General features: G+C 39.7%; 1 protein-coding gene across 1 annotated transcript in view; it reads right to left on the minus strand.

The window, feature by feature from the left end:
- Nucleotides 1-24,502, minus strand: part of RAPGEF5 (Rap guanine nucleotide exchange factor 5) — a 157,706-nt gene that overhangs the window by 132,196 nt on the left and 1,008 nt on the right. The window lies entirely within an intron of this gene.

Consider the following 24,502-nt stretch of genomic DNA (forward strand, 5'->3'; position numbering starts at 1 on the left):
CATATTAGGTACTGAGCACACCTCTGTTCAGCAGACTCTGCTTTGGCTGTTGGGGACAAACTGGCCAGTTGCCTACAGGAGGAGAAGAGGTAGTGGATAAGTGGCCCAGCCTATCTTCAAAGACCCCAGATTTTGGGTGGCTCTGGCTCTGCTGGGGAAGCACCACTCCTCCCTGGAGATATCTGGTAAATATAGGCTGCTCCCCCAAAATTATTTTGACATACATACCGATTGAAAATGCATTTGCAAATTGCTCTAAGAATGAGCCAAAATGTGCTTTTAAAGCAAATTAATTAGTCATCAAGCAAACAGCTCATCTCTAATGAAAACTACCTTGGAACAGTTATTGTTGGCCATGCCAAGTGCTGCTTTTTAGCTACTGCCACCCTGGCATCCCCATGTGCCTCTTTACCAGCTTGAGGAGAAGCTTCCCCAAACCCCATGTCACGGAGAGGAGGGGGCTATGGCAGCATGTGTGGTCCTGGGACAGAAGACCCTATGTGCAGTAGATCCAGAGCACTGGTTGTCCTCCAGCAGGGCTGTCCCATCACACATGAGTAGGTGTGCATAGGCAGCTTCATCTTCCCTGCTGGGGATGCAGGAAGAAAGAGGCAGGGAGAGGTCCTGTGTCTTTCCGAGTCTGAACTATGAACAGGGCACAGGGCATTGTCCTAGCATGGGGACACAACCTGCATGTGACAGGAGAGACACAGAGACACAGAGAAGGTTTTGGAATAGGACTGCTAGTATCAAGTCTGAATGCACCACAGAAAATTTAGTCTGAAATTGGGAAATATTATAAAGGAGTTTACTGTGCTATTTGAAATCATTAAAATCTCAAGGAGTAATGACGTGAAAAGAATCGGGATTAAAATAAAGTGATCAGCAAGTAATTGAAATAACCAGAAGGAAATATTTATCTACAATCTATATGTATGATCAGCTTATAGGACTCTAAGCCAAACAATTAAATATGCTAGGTAGACTTTTAGAAGCAGAGGCTAATTTAATGACTAATACTACTATGCAAAGTCTATAACTAAGTTTAAATTAGTATTGCTTCAACAGTACAGTTATTTTTAAAACAAGCTGAGAATTTATGACAGTATTTAAAGTTAAGCATGCAAAGGTATTGACGATAATATTTTAATATATCGGCATGAACTGATTTTTTAGAGGTTTGGAAAGAAATTCTGCCCCAACATACTACACAACAGAGTATAGTAATGGCTCCATTGGAGAGAACAAGCTGTATCTTACTGTAAGATGCTGACTTAGTTCCTTCCATGGGTTTTGAACTGGGTCCTCCATAGCAACTGTCTCTGCATTTACTACAACCTGGTTAATGTCCAGATCAAGGGATAATGGTAATATAGAGCATGGATTTAGTCGTATTTTTTGGAGATAGATTTGAATTTTCTCCTCATTTTTAGACCTGAATTTTTGCTTTGGCCACATCTCAGCTTGGGAGAATGACTTGCCTACAAGTTGCTTGTGCTTCGCCTCCTGCCCAAGCTGTTCCAACAACTGCTGATATTTCTGCCATTGCCAGCGCTGCAGTCACAGTAGCATCAGCAATGCTCCATACATCTGCTAGCAATTTAATCACCAGCATGCCCAGAAAGAAACAAAGCAAGAGTGCTTCAAGCTCCAGTTCAAGTGCTTTCCTCAGCTGGGATTTAGTGCAGTGGTAGCAGCCAGCAACCTGTCTACACTAGAAGTCATAATGTAACACCTCAAAAGAGGCTATAGAAATTGTAAGAAAATACTAATTTCAAATATGGAACAGAAACATTTTGCTTTTCTTCTAGGAGCTTCTGATATTCATGTGCAGTCAGTGAGAAAAGAGAATGACAAAAATGGGAACGAAGGATTTCATTTTTAGTCAAGATTATTCCTTTTGCTAAATCTTCCAGAGTGGGATTTATTTTAAAACTAACAGAAATGAGGAAAGGCAGAATCATGGCTTTTCTTCCCCAGTAAATTGTTCAAGCTTCCACTCCAGATTTTTCAAATATCTAGGTTTGTAACTGGTTGTGTTTCCAAAATATGAGCATAATGTTTTATGCTTAGGAATTTTCAATGTGCAATCAAACTTTACCTGTTTTCTGCTTACAACACACTCATTAATATTTGTCTGTTTGATTAGAGCTTATATTGCAAACATGCCCATGATCAACTCCATGCTGCTGAGCAGTTCTAGAAACATTTTTGTTATGTACAAATATAACAAAACAATTGTTCCTAGTTTCAGGGCACAGACACTATATCCCTAAAGAATTTAATAAAACACTTGTGTATTTCAAACTGAATTACTCAATATACTTAAAATTAAGCAAATGCTTCAGTGTTGTTATTACCTAAATATAAATAGCCTGAACAAAAAAAAATCATTTCATTTTGAAATGTACATGGTGTAGCACAGACTACCTAGTAATGAGATCATTTCTATTCCCTGACAGGGGGATTTCTGCAACTACTCAACACCTGAATCCTAAATTGGCTAATGTGACCACAAAGGAAATTATATATTCAGACACATATCCAACAAGAATTTAAGCATCCAAACCTAAAATACACTTTCACAAGTACTCATGCTGGAAACTTCTCACATTCCAGCCATGAGAGCGTATGGAAAAAGGATCATAAATAAAGCTGAATACAAATTCACTCTCAAAAACAATCATCTTCTTGTACTTTCCTCTCCAATGATCGTTCAGCTCTAAGAACACAGTGGCTCAGGAAAAATTTTAAAAATCCACCAGAGGTATTTACTTAATTTCCCTCAGGATTCTCTCCCACTCCACGCACAAAGCAAAAAGCAATTATTTGTGTCTCAACCAGATTTTGTTCTCTCATTATGAACCATGACAATGATAGTGCCATAAGAGCAACAGAAACCACAACAACGGTTACAACTTATAGAAACCTATGGGGTTTTTTATCAAAAAGATTTGTTGGAGTTGCTAAAAGCAAGCAGGTACAATAATTAGAGAGTTTCCACTCTACCCCTGATCTGAACACAAATGCTGAAACAAAGCTGGGCTGTACCTGCCTGGCACACCCTCCTCAACCTGCAACACAAGAAGGCAGTAATTTCTGCAGGAGTTTATTTGCTCATTTATTCCCAGTGCTTACTCGTGCCAGGCAAGCCGTGGGGGAAGGGAGAAAAAAATTACTGAACAATATGACTTATCACTTTGCCACCTTTGAAATTTTTGCACTTGACAACACTTGCTACTGTCTAAATGATGGTTGTTTTAAGCAGAAGTAAGACATGGGTGTTGTGTTTAGTAGATGAAACGCTACCGTTGTTTGAAGGCGGCTGGATATAGGGAGTGTTGTCATGAATCCCAATCCGTTTCCATGTGGCAACAGATTTTTCCTTGTTGCTAAGGCACAGCAAGCAGAGTTGGTTGGGAAGCTAGCTGACTTTCAGGGGATATCATTCATATGAAACTGTAGAATATGCCTGACTTTCTGCCAATAATATTTGTGACAAACAACCTTCCCCCACTGCTCCACTTGAAACCCACTGTCAGAATTCACGGGTAATGAAGAACTACCAATGTGACAGCTCTCTGCATTAATATTTATTTAAGATTAAATATAAAACCCTTTACAAAGGATCTTTTTTATAAAGGAAAGATCTTCTCCTGATCATCTTAAACTTCTTACACTTAGGCGTACCATAAAAAGGTCAAAAAGCTGTAAAAAGAAAAATCAGTATTCAGCAAAGCTTGCAATTTAGGGTTCCCAGATGAGCCTGAAGTGCTCTCTGGAGAAACCCAAATGGGTCATTAATGAAAGAAAACCAAGGAGATATTGTCATCTGTTTTCTGTATAAAAATACCTTACGAAATTAGTTATTTCACAAAAGGGAAACCCACATCTCATGGTTCATTCTCACTTCCTCCAAAACAGAAAGAAAAGTGAGAAGAAAATGGATGCTCTTTGTAAAGACAAGCAGTACTCTTTATGTTTAAAGCCTTATTTCTGAGTCAGTGACAGTTAGGAAAGCTATGCATTTAGAAACACTTCTTTATTTTTCAGTACCTAGCAAACTAAATATGGCTGAATAGGTTTGTGCTTCAAACAAAACTAATTTTTACTAAATCTGGCATAAACCATCTACTTTCAAAGACTCTGGAGCCTAGAAAGGAGTGTAATTTAGTGTCCAAGAGCAAAATTCATTTTCTGTGCCCTTTTCTAAGCCTAAAAGAAGTGAATAATAGAAAAGAATATCATAGAGGACAATATGGCAGGGCTGGCTGGTTTCTCTGCTCCCTCTTCCTCAGTCCTACCATGGTGAAAATCCCAGGATAAACCCAGCTTCAGGAAGGCACCAACACAGGCTCCTCCATCTGTATCCTGTGCCTCAAATAAAGCTGCAGCATCCTGACACCCACCCGGACAGAGGGGAAGGGAGGAGCGGTGAGCCAGCAGAAGGGGATGCCTTGGTTAGAAACCTCATGTTACTAAAGAAAGGAGACAGCCACCCTCCTGCTAATGATCAGATCAAGTGCCCTGAGATGAGGCTGCTGACAAGCAGGTCGAGTCCCCTCTACACCTCCTGCTTCAGCTTCCCATCCCCACAGCTCCTCTCCTTTGTGCTTCCAAGCGGGTCCGTGAAGCCATGTCCTGAACCAAGCTGAAGGACCAGTGGCTTTGAATCGGCTCATTAAACAGAGATTCATTTCAACAGAGATGTTTCCCTCGTGGGGGTCACTGGGGAGCCCCACAAACACACTCCCCAGCAAGGCAAAGGCAGTGGGATACGGAGGGAGGCAAGGAGGGACAGCTGTGCTCAGAGGAAGCCCTTGTTTATGCCAAATGAAAACTATCCAAGGAATGATGGCATAAAACACATCTAATAAATCATTTTTATGTTGACACAACAGAGACACTGCTCTGTCAACATAAAAAGGAAGTTAACTATGCTCACAAAAAATGACAATACAAAATTCAAGGGTGTCAGCAGTGGGGAACTTCACTTCCAATTCCATGTTCACATAAATGCATTAGCTGAAGCAAAACAAAATTCCCATGTCATCTACAACTGTAGACTGCATGGACATAGTTTGTAATACAGAAACAGAGTTTAAACAAGATTTCTCTTTCTTTCAAAGAGAGAATGGACATTTTCAACTCTTACGCTAATATGTTTGCAATGAGATTTCATTAAATATGAAAAGAAGAAAGAATAAAAATTTGACTGCTTTTTTATCATGCTTTATATAACATTAAAATATGCAGAGTACACTTAATTGTCTATTCATGTTCCTTCATTAACTAAACTTTATTGCAGCATTTGTGCTCTAGTTTGCCAGTTCAGCCATACACTTCCTAATGCTCCTTACAAAATTTCCAGTGCATTTCACTCTTCCTGGTTGTCAGCAACATTTCACAGGAAAGCAGTATCCTCCCTTTCTTCCAGTACAAAACAGGCAGTGTACAGACTGTTACCATAAACATTATGTTAGCATAAACAATATTGCTGTACTTAGACTTTTCTTAAAACTTAGCACCTAATTAATACAGTAGATGCCTCTTTGTCATCTACACTTGTGTCCCTGGCCACCAGCAGCTGCTCTGGTTTAATCTGGAGGGCAACACATAAGAGAAGATGGGTAGGGGGTTTAATGATTGCTAAAATTTTTTGTAACATATTTCTAATGATGCAAGTTATAATTTGATAGTACACTATTTGGAGCTTTCAAAAGAATGTACACTGGCTATTTCACACTACAATTAAAATGATGTTCCCAGTGACAGGCTACTGTTTATTTTCAGATAAATCTAAATGAAGACACCAACAAAACAGTTAAAAGAGAGATCAGGAGTAGGAAAACGCAGATTGTCTGCATACTTAAAAGCTTTTCAAAGAACCTCTGTTGACATGTCTCTCGTGTTGCCAGCAAAATACCTTCTTATGACACATTTCCAAATGAAAAAAAAAAAAAAGAAACAGCATGGCACATCTACTTAGCAAAGGCATTCTGAATGCCAGGAAGCCTGACTTACAAGCACGCATTAGTAAAAAGAAATTTATGAGGAAATTGTGTGTCAAACACAAGAATAAACAAACTCAATGCTCAGGTTGCAAAATCTTCTTCCTGGAGTTTTTGTAACTTCACCAGACAGCATCCTACACAATTTCTTTGGCTTTGAATTTTGTCCTGCACAGAGCAGGGGTTAGATCAAACAATCTCCTGCAGTTCCCTTAGCACACAAATAATTCTGTAGTTGTCTCCTTCTCCATCATTTTCAGACAATTTAATTCTGGCTGTACCAGGCATGGAAGAAAAAGTCTGTGGAGCTTCAGGGCAACCAGAAGTATGTTTCTAGGTCCATTCTCTTTTTAAATAGAGGCTCTTTGAAATGACATATTTTCATGTTAGCCTTCCACCAAAACTTTTCCCCATCACATTACTCATGGTGCCAGGTCTTAATTGCTGATGTACCACAGCTGTCAACATTACTGCAGATAATACTGGTGCCAGAACCTGACCTTCAGCAAGCCACATTTTTCAGAGATTAAATATAATAAAAATTTTAAAGCAGACAATCAACTGAGTGATTCATCTCGCCTGTCACTACCAACCACCCACCATGTAGGTGTAAATTCAAATGTTCCCTCTCCGGTGTCAGGCAAAACCCAAAAATGGTTGGGAACTTGATTTTTTGTAAGCACAGGCTCAGGAACCTCCTGATGAACTGCCTCCATAACCCAGCTGCAAGAATGTTCACCTCTGCCACAAGAATTCTAGCAAACAGCAGCAGAGCAAAAATATCCAAGATTGCTGCAGCTATTTCAGTGAACACAGATGCAGGAACAAAACCCCAAATATTAGCAAATATTCAGCAAATCAGCTGTGAACGATGACGACAAATGACTAAAAATGTCAATATAAAGTGCATGTATTATTGAATAAGAAAATCCATTAAAATCTTAAGTCATTCGGAATAAATTTGTAATTAAAGAGACAGTTTTATAGTTTTCAATGACTAAAGTATCTTCAATGTTTCAAGTACAAAAAGACAAAGTTAAAATTCTGTGCTCTGATTACGATATGAAAATCCCCCCCCAGTAAATTGCATTAGTTTGCTATTTCAAAAATGCTTGTCTTTCTGGCAACTTTTTAAAATTTTCTTTTAATAAACTGTCCATGATTGGGTTCACAAGTCCACAAAGGTATGTTTTTAATGTCCCTATAATTTAATGTCCCTGCTCCCAGAGAGCCCTGCTTTTACCACTGCCTGCACAGAAGGTAGGTTGCCCAGTAATTTCCCAAACCTTTTTCCTGCTGGGAGAGCACAGTTACTCCTGGAACAAGACATTCAAACTATTTCCTCCTTGTTTTTGAGGAACTGATTTTCTGATTTCAGAGACCAAGTGAGCCCCTGGGAAAAGGCCCAGAAGGTTCAGTGTACCTCAGTTTTATTCCTGACCACGGTGTGGTCACAACCTTCAGTGAGACATTTCCCTTCTCATGCGATGGGAATGACCACAAGCACACTCTGAAAGCACTTTGAGACCCATTGGTAAAAATCTGCCATCAGCTGAGGGCTAGAAGCACACAAGCTCTCCTCCATATACCCAGGGCAGCCCCACTCTAAGTTCAAATAGCTCTAGGACATTTTAGATACAGCAAATCTAGAGTAAAACTGCCGACTGCTGCTCTTCTTGCTTCTGAGGTTTGCCGAGAGCAGCCACAGCAGCCTTGAGGGTGGGTGAACAAGCTCTGCTTAAGGAATTTTGTGTTAAAGCCTTAACAGTTTGAGAATCTGTGGTTTGTATTGGCAGCGCTCCGTTACGTGACCTCTTGGGAACAATAATAATTTCACTGACAGTAGCTCTTGGCACAAACCAGTGCCAACCTACTATGAACCGGAGAGTGGGAGCTCTTAACCACTTCCAGAAGAACAGCTGTAATTTACTCTTTTGTAGGAAAAACTATTAAAGCTTAACTACTTCAGTTTCATGAAGCAGTCAAGGCCTCACCGTACAGAGAGATAAAAAGCACTCAATAGGCATAGAAAGAAAGAATAAAGCTTTCCCTTAGATCACACAAGCAATTTTTGGCAAAGGACATCAGGAACTCCTCAACTGCTCTTGGCAAAGCCTCAGAAATACTTGGAACTCAGCTACCAGCACCTTCAAACGTTCTGTAGAGTGAGGTCGGACTAACTCTGATCAACTTGCAAATCTTTAATCTGGCCATTAAAGCAGCAACAAATGAAAACTCAAGTGCAAACCACTCCAAAGGGAGGTCTGTCACCTCTGAGATGGGGAGGGACCTGAGAAACAAGGCAGTTCAAAAATACCTGAATTTTCCAATGTAGCAGAAACCACGCCTGCCCAACTGCACGTGTGGAAAGCAGTGCGCAATAGCCATTAAATATGGAATACAATTAGAACATGAAGAACCTAGAACACATGAGCAACCACTAAAAGCTGCTTAGGTAAATTTAGCTTTCACCAGGCTGAGAGGTTACAGAATCAGAAAATATATATGCAAGACACAGATAAGTTTCGTATTTTTCTTTTTGCCTCAGTAAAACTGCTCAAGTGTCAAGTAGCTAAGAGATGGAAATTTCACTTATGACAAATTTTACATATGATAAAATCAAAACCAAATAATACAAATTACATCTCTTGTGCAAATTAATCTCATAAGAAAGTAAAAGACATCCTCAGCACCCCCACGAGGTCACAGATACATTTCAGGCATCTTTAGACAGGAACCTCCTTTGTGAAATAGGTTCAGGAAAGAAACACAGCCTTTCAAGCAAGGCAAGACTTCCACCCTAGTGAGGCAGATTTCCTTAATTATATTCTTTATCCTTAAATTTAATTACCTGCCTTTCTTCTGATATATATCTTAATTTTCATTCTTTATTCATGTAAATAATTGTTTTCACACATTTGATATTACTAGCATGTGGATATGTCACATCAGGTTTATGCTGCATTATTTTGAATTTTCATGCTGCAGATTTACTCACTCTAAATTTAATTAAGTCTACAAGTCTTTCTTTCTACTGCTGTAGGAAGTTCAACCCCAATGTGGAAGAGTATTCTTTATCTCTCAAGATTTTCCAGCTGGTACCAGGGAATTTTGTCTTTTTGACCTCCAGTTTTGAAAGGTAGGGCCTTTGTCCAAAAATAGACTTTTGAAAATACCATGAATAGGAACTGTCCTATTAGGGTTCTCTGCGTTTATTATTTATTTTCAAGACAGCATGGGCCTTCAGAAGTGATCCCTGCACCTCTCCTCAGGCTTAGACTACATTCAGATGTACAGCCAAAGTCAGTTTAAGCAAAAAGACAGAAAATTTTTCAAGATATAATTGCAAGATTAATATCCTCTTAGATTATAACCCCACTCAAATTCACAGAAAAATAATATATTAAACTGTGCTGCACTAAACATTTTGTGAAGAAAAAAGCTATGAAAAAACTATTTCAGGCAGCCTAACTAAACAAACAAACAAATCTTACTTCAATTTGTCCTACAGCAGTCTCTTGTCCACCACGATGTCAGTAATTTTCCTCCAGCAAAACTACACCTGGCATTTAAGCGGAAAGTTTGTATCCCTTTGTTCCATTTATTTTAATGGATTACAAAGCCTTTAAATGACTTTTAAGGCACATTTTTCCCTGTAAAAGACGTAAATAGAAAAAAAACCCTCACAATTTGAGAGTCAAATGATTAGGTTTTTCTATGTCTGATTAAATTATCTGAATTAATTAACCTTTAATTACATTTGCAACTATTATCTAGTTTTCCATCCCAACAGAAGTCCCACCATATGACATCTATATCCTAGTCAATCTTATTCTCATACTCAAAGGCATATGCAAAAGAAAAAAACAGCTAGAGTATAAATTAGCATGAAAAACATGTGTGCAGTGGAAAAAAGTCCACGGTATTACAGCAGAGCAGGGATCTGAGGTGAATTGTACATTATGAAACTGAACACATGTGTCTGTGTAAGATGTGTCTCCTGACAAAGAGGTTGCACTCTCTAAGATTTCAAAAGGTCTCTGTACATCAGGTGCTGAAAGAAAAATTACTCCTCCAGAGGAACTGTTGTTTTAAACCAGAAGTCTTTTGGCTTGAAAGTTATGGATGACTTTTTCAAGGCTGTTTCAAAATATGCACGAAGCAGTATCCACAGCCTGCACCTGCAGAATCTGAGATAACCCCCCAGGAGAGCACCTCATCCTTCACTGGCAACAGCAGTGGTAGCACTGTAACTATTTTTAAAGAAATACTCATTAGAACATGTGAGAGAGAAGCAGAGGGACACAATGTGAACAGAAGCTTGCTTATCAGTTGTGTGAATGCGGCATACAAAAGAAAAGCAGAATAACTTCTGCATTACTCACAGCCAAAGTACAGCTGAGTGTGTCCTGAACAGAACAACCTCCAAGAGCCAGCAGAACCGCCTGCTGATGCCATACTACAATCAGAGGAAAGGACTCACTCATGACTGCCTTTCTACAGGGTCACATTTCCACCACCTGAGGACAGCCAAGCCTGGCAGCCAGTGCTAGGAACAGAACACTTGGAGTAGCTTCTGATTACCAGACTGAGAAGCAGCTCACACATTTTGTGTGCTCCTTGAAGCTGTACCCCTCTTGCACACACACCAGTGTCCAGGATTCCTCAGGGTCCTCCTTTATGTGTCCATGGAAAGAAACAACGTAGAACTGAGCCACCTTCCTCTGCTTCACAGTGTTAAATCTTTATCCTAAGGTCCTTGAAGGAGCGCTCTGTCCCATGAGAATAAAAGAAGGTAAAGACTGACCACATTTTTTCAGGCCTAGGGGCAAAAAGAATTAACTCTCTTATTCTTGAATATTCTGCACCACAACCAATGCTTGCAACATTGATCACTTCGGTACGCTGCTACTCTCCTTCCACTTACCCACTGTATCCTAGTTACCAGCCTACTCAGTTTCAAAAGTCACTAATAAATATCATTTTAAGTCAGCAAATGTTTTCTGACCTACACAAAGCAGGAGGTGGGACAGATGGGGAGCTGCTGTCTTGAAAAGTTGGTTCAAGCAACAACGCATATGGAAAATTTAGAATGAAATCAGGGAAGAAAAATTATCCAAAAGATTAATATATGGCATTATTCCCCCCCACAGTGACTGATCTGTCAGAGAGTAGCAGAGATGTTCTATCTTGTTTCCATGATCACTAACAGAAAGCAAGATGTCAGGGACATCCTAACAGACTGCCAGGACACTCAGTTTACTCTCATCAATTCACCTGGCAGCCTGGGCAAAGTAGGTAATTTCCGTTCAGATTCTTCCAGCCTCTTCACCATGGCAATCTCCAAAGCCCATCCAGCTCCATCACTTATTCTGCAGCAAGGACACATGACCCATGGTTAAATTCTGAGCAGACTGATGGCAAATCAACACTTACTGTAGGAGACCTTCATTTTGAGATAATCTGTCTTCAAAAAAGAGTTGGTACTCACCCCCATCACCTTGCTCACTGCTCCATCCTTTCCCACACTGTTTTTTCAGAGGTGACTTCAAACCATCCTTGTCTCAATGGAACTACCACCACAAACCACAAGGGCTTCATCCATTTTATCCAAACCAGCCTGAGCCTATGTGTTAACTACCTATTTGGTAACTCCTCCAGCACCAGAAATAACTGTACCAAAACTAAAAGGAGCTTACAAAACTCTTCGGAACATAAGCAAATACACAGGGACTTCTTCAAAATGCAAAGCTTTCAAAAAAAGATCAACAGAATTTTTTCACCTCTGTTTAATCTATTTTCTGCTTTTTCTTTATGAAATGCCATAATGTCTGTTTTGGAAACTGAACACACCAGCAGAAGTTAGCTGAAGAGGGCCTCTAGGATATTATTCCTGGTCAGTAAACACTTGTCTTGGAATTCACTTCCCTGCTCCCTCCATCAGGATACGATCAAAAGATCAGATGGGCTCATGAACAACAAAATAATGGAAATGGGAGCACTCTGGGGTTTGGAAGATTACATGGGAGGTTTGTTTGCATGTTTTTAGCATGCCTCATGCTTATTGACGTTTTTAACCTCTTCACTTGTGCCAAGAGATAAAAATGACTAACTTAGGAGGAAAAAAGTCATGGTATAAAGAAACAAGCATACACATACTGAAGCTGGAGTTGGCTCAGGCTGAAAAGATGACTCACAGACCCTCAGCATTTAGCTTTGTTTCTGAAAGTCATTTAACAGTAAGAACTGCTAAAGCAAGGGATAAAGATGCAGTCAGTTTTCTTCCTTAACTCTAAAAAAAAAATAAATTAAATGGGATTTCCAGTCTCAGAAGTTTCACAAAATTTGCCATTAGCTTTTCACTGATCAGGGACAGTTTTTAACAAGAAATTACTATCTTTGGATAGATTCTTTGGAATTATTTTTATTTACAGAAGGGACAAATGTGATGTTTCCTTATCGACTCCCACCATCCTGCCATAAATTTTCCTGTAACATGTTTTGCTATTCATAAACAACTGAAGTAGGTACTTTTCTACAGCCAAAATAAATGGATTCTCAAAGAGCCTAAGTTCATATTGCTTTTAATCAGACCACAACTCTGATTTAATAGCAGTGTTGCTCTGTTACTTTTTTTTTTAAACTTTTCTGGTTAAATGCAAAAGACCACTCACTACAAGGGCATTTTGTGTCTCTGTTTTTAATGAAGTGCTTAACAAGAATAGAGAACAAATGTCTATAATGTGACACTCTTCAAAAGTCTTTGTTGGTTTACTTGTTAGATAGGTTTGTCCCTAATAGCAGTTTTGCCATGAAGTTGCCTAAGCAGAAAAATACAAAATAAGTTATTTTTAAAAGAACAAAAAATGGCAGTTTTGATCACTGCTCTTTCTTCTTTGATGTATTGGAGCAGTAGCTACTTCTTAACAACTTATTCTCCAATCCATCACTAGAGTTTTTAAAGAAAATACTGGTAGGAGCAGAGTCAAGAGACACTCTTGCAGAGAGCTCTGCTCAGAAATTATTTGACAAAATTGTTGGTTACTAGTCTGTGGAAAGCCTTCCAAACACTTGTCCACCCACCAAACAGGAGCTTCACTGGTCATGAATATTCTTTCATTCCTCAGAAGAACAGCAAAGCCTTTGACAGGACATGTTGCAACAAACTCAAGATTGACGTTCTATCAGTTTGGAGACCACCTACACAGCAACACTCTACAGCTGTACCTCCAACTTCAACACGGACTCACCCTAACACAGAAAACTCCTCAGAGGAAGCTAAAGCAGTCTTTTATGAGTAGACAAAACACTGCAGCTGATCAGAAACACAGAATTAATAAAGAACAAGAACAGGATTAAATGGACTGTTTTCATCGTGAAAAGGAAAATACAAAGATGCCACAACATTGTATCCTAGGCTGGATGCTGTTTCATGAAATATATTTATGATGTCAGCATCAAGATAAGCAAATTTTACTTATACAAATTTTGTTAGTCACAATCAGAAGCCTATAAACAGCTTCAAATGGACCTAGTCAAGGGAGTCAAGTAAACAGTGCTAAATTATGTTTATCCACATCAAAAGCAAGGAAAAATATGCTGACAATTTATATGGCTTTAAATTAACTATATCAGCTGAAAGAAAGCAACCTGAACGGCTGGGAAGACATTTTGTGTGAAGAACTAATCAGTGGCCCCTGGAGCTCTGAAGAGATAGCAGATTGTTAGGATGAAAATCCTACGTGATAGGGAGAGGGAGGAAATTGCGTGATTTATATGAAACAGTGGTGCAGTCTCATCTAGAATATTACATTCAGCACAAGCCATCACTAGTTCAAAGGGACACTGCAGAACCGGATAGAGTTCAAAAGAAGGTAACAAAAATGATTACAGCATGGAAAGAGTCATCTAGAGAGAATGGAATTGCTTGCTTGAAAAACAGCTGTAAAAAAGAATAAAAAGTTAAATGTACAGAAGTTGGAAGTTCCCTGCCTCACAGGAACAGAGGAAGGGTCACTGAAATTAAAGGTAGGATACTCAAAACTGATTAAACTAAATGTTTTCATCAACAACAGAACAAAACTTAGCTTTCCTTCCCTTGTAAAGTCATTGTCACCAGTGACAATGCCAACCCCACAGAGAAGCCTTGTAAATTTGTGTTCCAAGAGGAGTCTGAAAACAAAATGCTATCCAGATTCGTTAAAAGACTGGATTTGTAGATGCACAACATGAAGAGCTGTAACTGAAATGGTTAATATTAAAAAGCCCCCAGCACCAGAGTATAAACTATCTGACTATTTGAAACTAGAAAAAAAAACCCAAAACAAAAACAGTGTGGGAGGCAGGCAATACAACATTTGGCCACACACTCTTTTGAAATCACAAGAAACATTATGTTTGTGGCTAAACTGTTACCTGTTAGATTAACATTAAAACTTATGGCTACAGGATTAGTTGAACCATCATCTTGACCCACTATAATGTGTTTTTATCTACTTTAGGTTCCTCTGAAAGAATTGCTTTGGGTTTTTTAAAATAAAACCCCTACCAGAATAGTGTAAATTTTTTTTGCCAGACTGAACTGCAAATGATCAATTTATAAATGGAACTCTTTAAACAGGCCTTCAGGTAAATTCTTAGTTTGTCCATATGCTGTATGAACTGAGGACAGATACCTGAATGGAAAAAAACCAAAGAGACATCACTCCTGGTATTCAGCTTGGAGACTCACCAATATTAATGCATGTCCTGGCAACCTAAGAGACCTATTGATTTGTAACCATTCATTCAAGTGCAGTGAAAGCCATAATTAGATAAATAGGTTCGGTAAAACTAATCTGAAACTCATTTATTTTGTTTAATGAGATAAAACAAGAAATTAAATATCTGCTCAATGTTCTTCTTTGTATCCTTCAGCACAACAGTAAAAATATAAAAAAAGATATATTAATTTGACTACCATTATTTTTTTTTTTTTTGCATTTTATGTATTTTGTTGCAGCAATTGCTGTCAAAGGCAATTACAAAGACTCTGTTTATGAATTACTGTGCTCCAACAGGCTGAGCATTTCCATCAATCTCTTTTATACATGTGGAATAAAGAGAACAGGTCTTTTAATCATTTTCAGACACTCTTTGAGCTGACAGGGTACAACTTTTAAGATGGTATAAGTTTTTCAAGTATCAAAATTCCAACTTTATCATGATTATGTCATCCTTTGTGAATGGCAATTAAACTCTTTTTAAGTTTTCAAAAGTGTTTATAACAGTTAAATCTAACAGGATTATTAATTTTTGTTTCTTAAATAATTTCTTTTCCCAACAAAATGCAAGGAAGGCTACTTTAGGGTATTCCCACACACAAATCAGTGCTAGCACTGACAGATGTTACAGTTTATCCTGCTTAAGTCAAAACACACTTAAGCTTGGGATAGCTTGTGTCCTTCTCTTTCTTCTTTGGCAGCTAACTACTAGATTCTGCTTCTGTTCCTTTAGGGCTTGGATCTGCCGTGGCCTTCCTTAACAAACACCACACAACTCAGTTTGTCCTGCAACACAGATTCAGCATCAGACTCACAGCCCACACCCCCAGATTTATTTTTACCGCCAAGAGGCTTCAGGCACTGCAGAAACGATGAACCACAAAAAAGCACTGGGTTGTACATGAGCTGAGATCCAGAGCAGATCTAGGTGATACTTTTGTCTCATTCCTTCAGCCAGCCAATAAACAACAGCTTTGCAACTTTCAAAGCTAACCATGAGTGTGCATTGTTTTTTTTTCCCCTTCTTTCCATATTTTAAAAATCAATTGATGCATCATTGACCTGCATTCACCTATGGGATGAAATGGAGCATCTGCTCAGCAGTGTGCAGTATCTGTCTATTGCAGCAAATGGCTACCACATCCATCTGAAATTACAAAGTGTTTTAGATCCACAGGGTCTAGTTCTCGTAGTGAGAACTTGGCTAGAAAACCACAATTAACTGCTTATCATCTTAAAAAATGCATAAACAAACCCCAAACACCTGCTCTCTCTCCCTCCCCCAAGCCACATATTAAATTCCTGATGTTCCCAAGTGATCTGGACCTCAATTTTCTATTGGGTTTTTTCTGTGGGGTTTGAGGTTCATTTTTTTTTTTTTTTAGCTTCAGTTTTTAACCCAAAATCCAGTTTTCCCTCCTCCTCAATATTGACATACAAACTGTCCACCATCTACATCACCATGAGGGGCATGGTTGGACACACATTTCTCCCACCAGTGGTACCATTTCAAGCAGCCACTGCTCCTTGCTTGGTGCTGCTCATTCCACAGTCAGATGATTCCACAGTGATGATACTCACACGTGCACCACCTGCAGAGAGGCTCAGAAGGCACAGCTGCAGGAAAAGCTACCACAATAAAGCACATACACACAGAGATAAAACACACCCCATAACAAAACAAAATACTGCTGGACAGGCTCTCAACTATTTCTTTCTTTATTGCTCTAACTCATGTAGCCCATGTAAGTCTCAGTTCCATAAAGGCTTGAGTATGAGGTTCAGGAATCAGGGAAAGAAAGGCAATCTCCTCAACAAGGAAAAAGGAAAAGTTGAATTTTTCACAATCAGTATTTCAGAAAATGAAAACTAGAAATCATGTGGCATTTTAAGATTTGATGGGTTAATTTATTTCTAAAACTGAAGGCAGAAGATCCTTACTGATGCTATGAATACACATCTACTGCTATTTATAGAGATTGAAGGGCTTTTTTTCTCCTTCAATCAGCAGAATATTTTCTTTTTGCACTATAAAAAAGTATATTGACTTTTAATCAGTTAGACCACTGTGCCTCTCTGCAGGAAAATATCTTTCAAAAGAGGAATTAATCAGAGAAAATTTTATACCATAGGATTTAAATTATAAAATTAATAATTGACCCTATGATGTCCATAAGATCATTTTACAAGGTCAGACTAGCCCAAACCAAACAATAAGTTAACTGAGATAAAAGACATAGTGACAATCATGAATAGCTACTGCATTTTATACCTAGAATTTGGAAGTACTCACATCCTGCTTCCTTGGCTTTTAACTTTAGAGTCCAAATGACTTATTTTTTATCCTTAGATTCATGCCAAAACCACAGGTGTTATGAAAAATGTTTAAATTTAAAAGTGTCATGGATAAAGCTGATACATCAGATACTAAAAAGCAAACTGAAATATTCCACTGAAATGGATCGATTCACATGAACCCTACAGGATCTGCAAATCAGCGTGGTTTGGGGGAAAAGGGTGTTTAGGAGTTTGTGCACAGGAGTAGAGCAGTGGATGGCCCAGCTAAGCCAGCCCTGAAAGGCTACAGAAGAACAGAGCACTCCACCCCACCCAGAGGTACAAGGTGTCCCATCTGATTTCCAGCCCTACAGCACCCTGCTGGGCCCAAACCCACCTTAATGTTCTTTTTCTAAGCAATAATATGAACCCTTAGCAGGAGATGGCTCACATCCCAAGGAGATGGCTGTGTGACCAGAGCTGCAGCATCAGGCACAGAAATTCAGCCAGACCTGTCAGAGTGCTTCAGGTGTTTCAGCACAGCCAGATCAAAAGTCTGCAACCTGAACCATCACATCATGCACTGACTGCTACACCCAGCACCTGCCTGGGGCGAGAAGAAACCATGGGTGGGAAGGAGCACTTCACCTGGAACTGAACAACCAAATTACACAGTATAAAGTTATACTGTATAAGTTACACAGTATAAATACACAGAACAAGGACCTTCCTTTCCTCCATGTGAAATATTACTTTAATTGTTATATGATTAGCATAAATCTGTTTTGTTACAACGGTTTCTGTGAGTTGGGTTTAAAAGTTGGCATATTCTGCTTTCCTTTTTTCTTTCTTTTCCCCCTTTGAAAAGCTATCACTGTCTATTTTCAGCATTTGCATCAGCATAAAAGTGCACAGTTTTTTTGCAATTTCCTCACGGCACAAATGGAATTCAAACCACTGGGGACATACAAGTAACAACAGCTGAATACAAATCTTGATGGAGTTTGTCATAATTGTACAGTATGGTGTTGTTCATTCATCCTGGCAGCTGGGAAATCTAGTGTGAATTAACCAATAATACAGGTTTGTAACCAAGCAAATTAAAGTATACAATTCCACTAAGTGAATTTTGTTTATTTTCCTGTAAGTATGTAAGGGGACAATCAGATCACATTTAAATCAAAAATTTCAACAGGATGCAACACTAGCAGAAGTTTTGCAAATACACTAATTTTACTTTCAGTGGAGTTGATCTTATTTCCTACACAGACTTCCTTGATAGGTTTCCAAGCCATACACAGCAGTACCATATCTGAGGATCTGCAAGCTACATCCCTTAGGAAGGGGAGCAAAATCAAAAGTGAAACCAGTGAGATCCTTGTCCAACCAAACAAAAAACATTCAAGGCTGATCAAACTTGCTTCCTCAATCCTCAGCTGAAGACTTTATTTCTAACACAAGACAACAGAGACTTAAAGACTGAGCACAGGCAAAATGAGCTCAAAGTAGTTTCAGCTGGAGCTCAATTTGCAGCATGGAAAAGGGGTCACAGTCAAGTCTGGTTTATGGTAGGCAGGTCAAAGAGAGGTTTATCAGGATGTGCTCTGGACCAAAGCAGAGAAAGGAAACAGAACCTCTCCTGTAGTTTTAAGCAAGCTGCTGCATTTTCTATGTGTCAAGAAATCTGTGTCAATTTTATGCAGCTTCCATGAGCACAAGCCACGTGATGGCACCTATTTCCCAAGTGTTGGCAGCTAGTGCAACATCTGGACTTTCCCAGGGATGCTGGAAAGCAGCTGACATGTCTGTCCAGGAATTGCCAGCCTCACTCCCAGCACCAGTGTAAGACCACAGGCAGTGGGCATCATCCTGTCAATCAGGCTAATCCTCAGCCTCAGGGAGAAAAATAGCTTTGCCTTCTGCAAAACTTACTAGGTTACTTCCTAGGGCAGAAGTGTGGGTTTACTTTCCATTTCATTCAACTGTAGTTAATCAAATCCAGCCATAATTTCTCAGATGTCATAACACATTGGCTAATTAAGAAGTATTCTCAATTTAGTAATTCACTGAAGACTGACTATGAAACAAATTATTATGCAAATAAACATATGAGACACTGAAATTCCCCACCAGCTACCATGGTCACTGTTGCTAAAGCTATTTTATCCGTTGCTCAATATTTCATGTGTCACCAATCACAGAGCTGACAAGTTTAAGGATACTATATGTGATATGCGAGAGATAATTATGTTAATCGAATACCTTTAGCAGGAATATATAATAATCCTGATTACAATAGGAAAAATTCAAGACTACTTACCACAACTATTTTTAGTCACATAATAGCTGCTAAAGTGATGGGGGTATTTAGTTACTGAGTAGAACTTCTGTGGCAGACTTGAAAGCAAAATGTCACCAATATCAAGCAGTCAACTTCAATAATACTTCTGACAATAATACTTCCAACCCACTGAGTCAATCCAGCACACTTGCGTGCTGATTTCAGCCAGTACAGCATCTACACAAAACATCACTGCATTTTTTAATGCAGAAGAGATGTCAAAATTAAAGTCTCTATAGTATAAGCATAGGTACCAGAGAAATTACTATGATTTTCTTCTCTTCTCATTAGCAACACTGGTAAAAAGAGCATAAAAGTGCTAATGAAATGTGCTGATGGAACAAAATTGGAGGTATTGTCAAAACCCATGTAAGCAGAATGGTGTGCTGGAAGATGAGGAGCCTTCAAGAAGTGCAATATTAGGAGAACATTGTAATTCAGCAGCATGAAATACAAGGTCACTCAGGCACCATGAAGATGAGAAGCTGCCAACAAGGATATGGACTGTGATAAATGTCAGTCATTTGTGAGAGGATTATCTGGGTATGAAGCAGATCTATGTGCTCAACTCAATCAAAACCTAAATATCAACCACCACCACTATGGTGGCTGGAAGGAAGGACTGTAAATTCTGAGTGTTTCCAGCAACCAATTTCTTACTTCCTGGCAAAACCTCATCAACAAACACTATAGTCTCCCCAGCTGCCAAATGTATTGATTAGAGAATAGCTACTTGAATGGCATAAGCAACTGAACACCCCTAAGAGGAGATGAAGAAAAGCTTAGCAGAATGTAGGCTGAGAGGATCTGATGCTTCATTTAATTAAAACAGATTGCATATAGTTTGACTTTTTTTTCCTCTGCCAAAGAGGAGCTGTCTCCAACAGCATGGCAACTGCTAGTGCCAGAATACATGATAGATATCCCTAATGCACTCCAACCCTCCAGCTATTTTCAGTTCAGGAACCTCCTGTGCCTGATGAAGATTATATATCCTCAATATATTTCTCTTCCATGAACTTCTCCAGACTCACCCTGAACTCATGTAGACTTTTAGCAGCTGTACCACAGCTTCTGTAGCTTCTGTAGCTGACATACAGCAAAGTAGCTGCTCAAGATAAAGCTAAGGTGAAGACAATCTGAGAACATCTGCCTGGCCAAAGACCTCTAGGAAACTCACAGAAGTAACCACAAGGTCTCAGAAGAGAAAATAGCCATTGGATCTCTTCAACTTTGATCAAACCAAAAGGTACATCCCACCATGGAGGTTTCTACAGACCAGCAGGATCTTTCACAACATCAGAGCAATAGGGTTTGACACCATGACATCCAAAAGGTTTTCCAGATCCGTTGCTGTGACAAAGAGCAACATTCTTGTATAACAGTATTTATTTGTGTGTAGATAAGAGCCTAGAAAGCAGAAGAGGTGATTAAAAAGATGTGTGCCTGTGTGTATGCAAGACAATTCCTCCTCCTTCTGAGCACTCCCTTGCTCTCTCAGGAGCAATATTAGCTCCATAAAGAATGAAATTGAGTGCGGTGAAAAGGAGTTTTGGAATGATGGAGTGACCCCCAGGACAACACTAGACCTCCAGAGGCACAGAACTCTATTTCATCACTAGTCACATGGGAAATGGAAGAGGATATCTTTAACAGGCAGCAGGAAGAGCAGTGCAGACCGCTCATAAGCAAAGTACTCATGCCTACTACACGTACACTCAACACATGACTCTAGGAGGCAAGCGGGGAAACAGAAGGGTCTTTCCAGAGATTTTGAGGAAGGACATGGCAGAGGGGAACAGTTCCACAGGACACGATGACCCATTACAACAGATCCCTCCTCTGCCTTTTCACAAGCTCTGACACACACTCAGCTACAACAGCAAAAGGTTGAGTCATTTTCTGCTATTTTATCCAGCGGAGGATGATGAGTAAAACCTACACCTCGCAGCTCACTGTGCAAATGCAGTCTAATCATCCATGCCATCTTGGATAACTGTGCTACACCTGCCCTAAGAATGAATTTAAGAAAAAACACCATCAAGGACGAGGGTCAGGGACCCATCAGGTCCATGTACAGCTCAAAGTTCAAGAGCTTTAAAAGAAATATTGGGCTCTGTAGACAAGGAACTGGATGTTTACTTTATCTAAATGACTGAAGCAGTGGAGTATATTCATGTTTATTGTTCACAGCACAGAAACATCCAAGCAGGATGGTTACTGCAGCTTTTTCTACAAGGTGCTTTTCCATCTCCAAGTTCTTTGTATGTATTAGTACTGGACATATCCCCACACAGAAAGCAAAAAACACCCATTTGCTCTCTAGTTTTGGGGGGGGAGGGGAGGGGGGGTCACTGAACTGAGAGGGAAATCTAATTTTGTTACACTGTATTTTCAATTATCCCCATCTCTGGCCACAATTTTCAGATAGTTTAGTGTGAAGGGCCAAGGACTGAGATGTCCAAATAGATTGAAAAAATTATTTCACCCCATACTGATTTTCAAACTGTAATCAATTCTTTTAATGTATTACTACCCTCTACTACACAATGCTTTCCTTTCCCCTGAAGCCCAGGAAGTATTTGAACAGCATGAAGTGAAGTACATCCTTAAAACAATTATAATACCCTTAACACTTCCATTATATTTTATTACCCACAGTCCCCAGGCATGCACACATGTAGATTATCTGTGCTTTGTAGATGTGGAAGCAAACTGCACTGCAGGCAGTCCCTGAGCAAGCCAGCATCAGAAGCACAACCCCTATTCAGGGGTCATAATATTTTTCTAGGAAATTAAACAAGCCAGGATTTCAGCTGGTCAGCATTTACTTGAAAATAGCTCACCTAAGTGAGCAACATTCCTGATGAAACCAGCTGGACAAATAAGACTCTCAGCTTGGTGTTTGAACAAGCAAAAAGGCACAAAGAAAAAGTCACTGGAGAGGAAGAACAGACTAAGTTTTTTTCATAAGCAAACAAAACCTTCTGAAAATTAACTTAGGATTAACTTGAAATATTTTGTTGAGGTGGGGGGAAAAAAGGAATCTTTGTTTCTTATGTTTGTGTTACTCCTTTTTCCAACCTCAAGACTTTTAAAATTTCAGGGTCATGTTTAAAGGGAAAAGTATAAAAATTGCTGCATTTTATTGTTCTAACACATCCCTTTCCTCTCCCAAATACTGTCATTTTCAGAGTTAAAGTTATTCTTCATATTAAACAGAAGAATGTGAAAAGTGTCATGCCCCTAAAAGTCCATTTCTAGGGGGAAAAGGCCCATGCACAGAGCAGACAGGAATCAACACAGGGTACTACTAACAAAAACAAACTGCTCCCTAGATGATCACACATGTAGGGAGATACTCCATGCACATCAGGTGCCCACTTTGTCTCCAAAGAGAACCAGTGAATTAACAACCCTGCTGGACTCTTTGTACAACCTGCTCCTCTGAACACCGCACTAGGCACTAATCCTGCTGAGTAATTCCATCTGCAGAACACTCCCTGCAGACCCAGAGACAGCAGAGCACAGCATACCCATTCCCCACATGGGACAAAAACACTGGTGCAAAGGTACTGCTGTAGCTATACAGCAACTCCACACAGCATCTCCCACTGATCCAAGGTCATTTAATCATAGAATGGATAGGTTTGGAAGGGATCTTAAGGACAATCTAGTTCCAACCCCCTTGCCATGGGCAAGGGCAACTTCTGCTAGATTAGGTTGCTCAAAGCCCCGTCCAACCTGCCCTTGAACATTTCCAGGGATGGGGCATCCACAGCTTTTCTGAGTAATGTGTTGTGGTTCCTCACCACCCTCGCAGTAAAGAATTTCTTCCTAGCAGAAGATTTGCTGTGTTGACTCCGGAATGCCTTACAGATTCACCATCCTCCCTCCAGTCTTCCTACCAAGACAGATGGTTCAAGAAAAACTTTACAAGACGACCCACAGGGTACCAGGAAGTGAAGCCATAGGTGACACCACCACTAAATCTGTCACCCTGTGTTTACTGGTCCATAACACAGAACATCAGAAAAAACAGGCAGAGTCTCAGTTGGAACTCTGTGAAACAAGAGAGGTCCAAGGGTTCATCAAGCACAAGTGAGGAGCTGCATGACCCAGGAGCTACCCAGGCTTCTCTCGGGGATGTTAACGCACCCACAGCAAATATTTACAGAGTAACTGTTGTAGCACTCACTTGTCAAATGCTTTCAGTAGTGGTGAGGAACAACCACCGGAGTAAACCTGCGGCTGCTCTGAGTGGTGTCTCCCTGAGGTGTCATGAATCTGTTTTGTTAAAAGTGTTTCAGACCTGCCTGCAAACTAAAGCTGCTACCAGCAGCAGTTCCTTACTGCTTCTCTCCTCCTCATTGCACACTTGCTCCATTTCTCTAGTAGTGTGCTTTTAATGAGGAACAAACCATACGCAATTCAGAAAAGGACTTTCTTCATTGGAAGAAAGACATCCGTCACAAACGTCCTTCTAGGGCAAAGCAAGACTTAGCTGTTTAACTAATTTAGCTCAGTGTTCATATGGATAACTTGGATCGTAATCAAGTGGATTACTAATTCACCAGAACAATAAAAATCATTAGGCATCTCCATACAGGTTAGTCTATTTTGTATGCTGAATGTGCTGGAGGAAAGAAATAAATGTACAACTGGAATCTGAATCCACATTACTCAAAAATAGCTATTCTGTGAATTTATATCCTGCCTTAATCCTAATTATCTTCCTTGCCTATATATCCTCTTATAACAAAGCATTCACCCAGGAAGTTTGGTTTGAAATTTACACCCTGGTACATTTCACAACAACTTCCCCATGCAGAGAAATCATTTATTTACATGGGCAAAGTACTGCAAAGTTGATGAGGATACAAACACCATGCTGACTTCCCCCCAACTCTCTGCACAGGTGTTTTATCAATGCACTGAAACAAAACCGCAGCTCACCTGTTTCCCCGCACAGACAAACCCAGCCCGGTGTGGATTAACCCACCCCTTCATTTCGACTGCTCCAGAGGTGGGTTACAGTCCAGTGTTGGCCTGCAAGTAAGGTCTGACCAGACTGACTGTCACTGATCTGATGGCAATGCCACCACCCGATA

The sequence above is a fragment of the Parus major genome, chromosome 2, assembly GCF_001522545.3.
Source record: "Parus major isolate Abel chromosome 2, Parus_major1.1, whole genome shotgun sequence".
NCBI lineage: Eukaryota > Metazoa > Chordata > Aves > Passeriformes > Paridae > Parus > Parus major.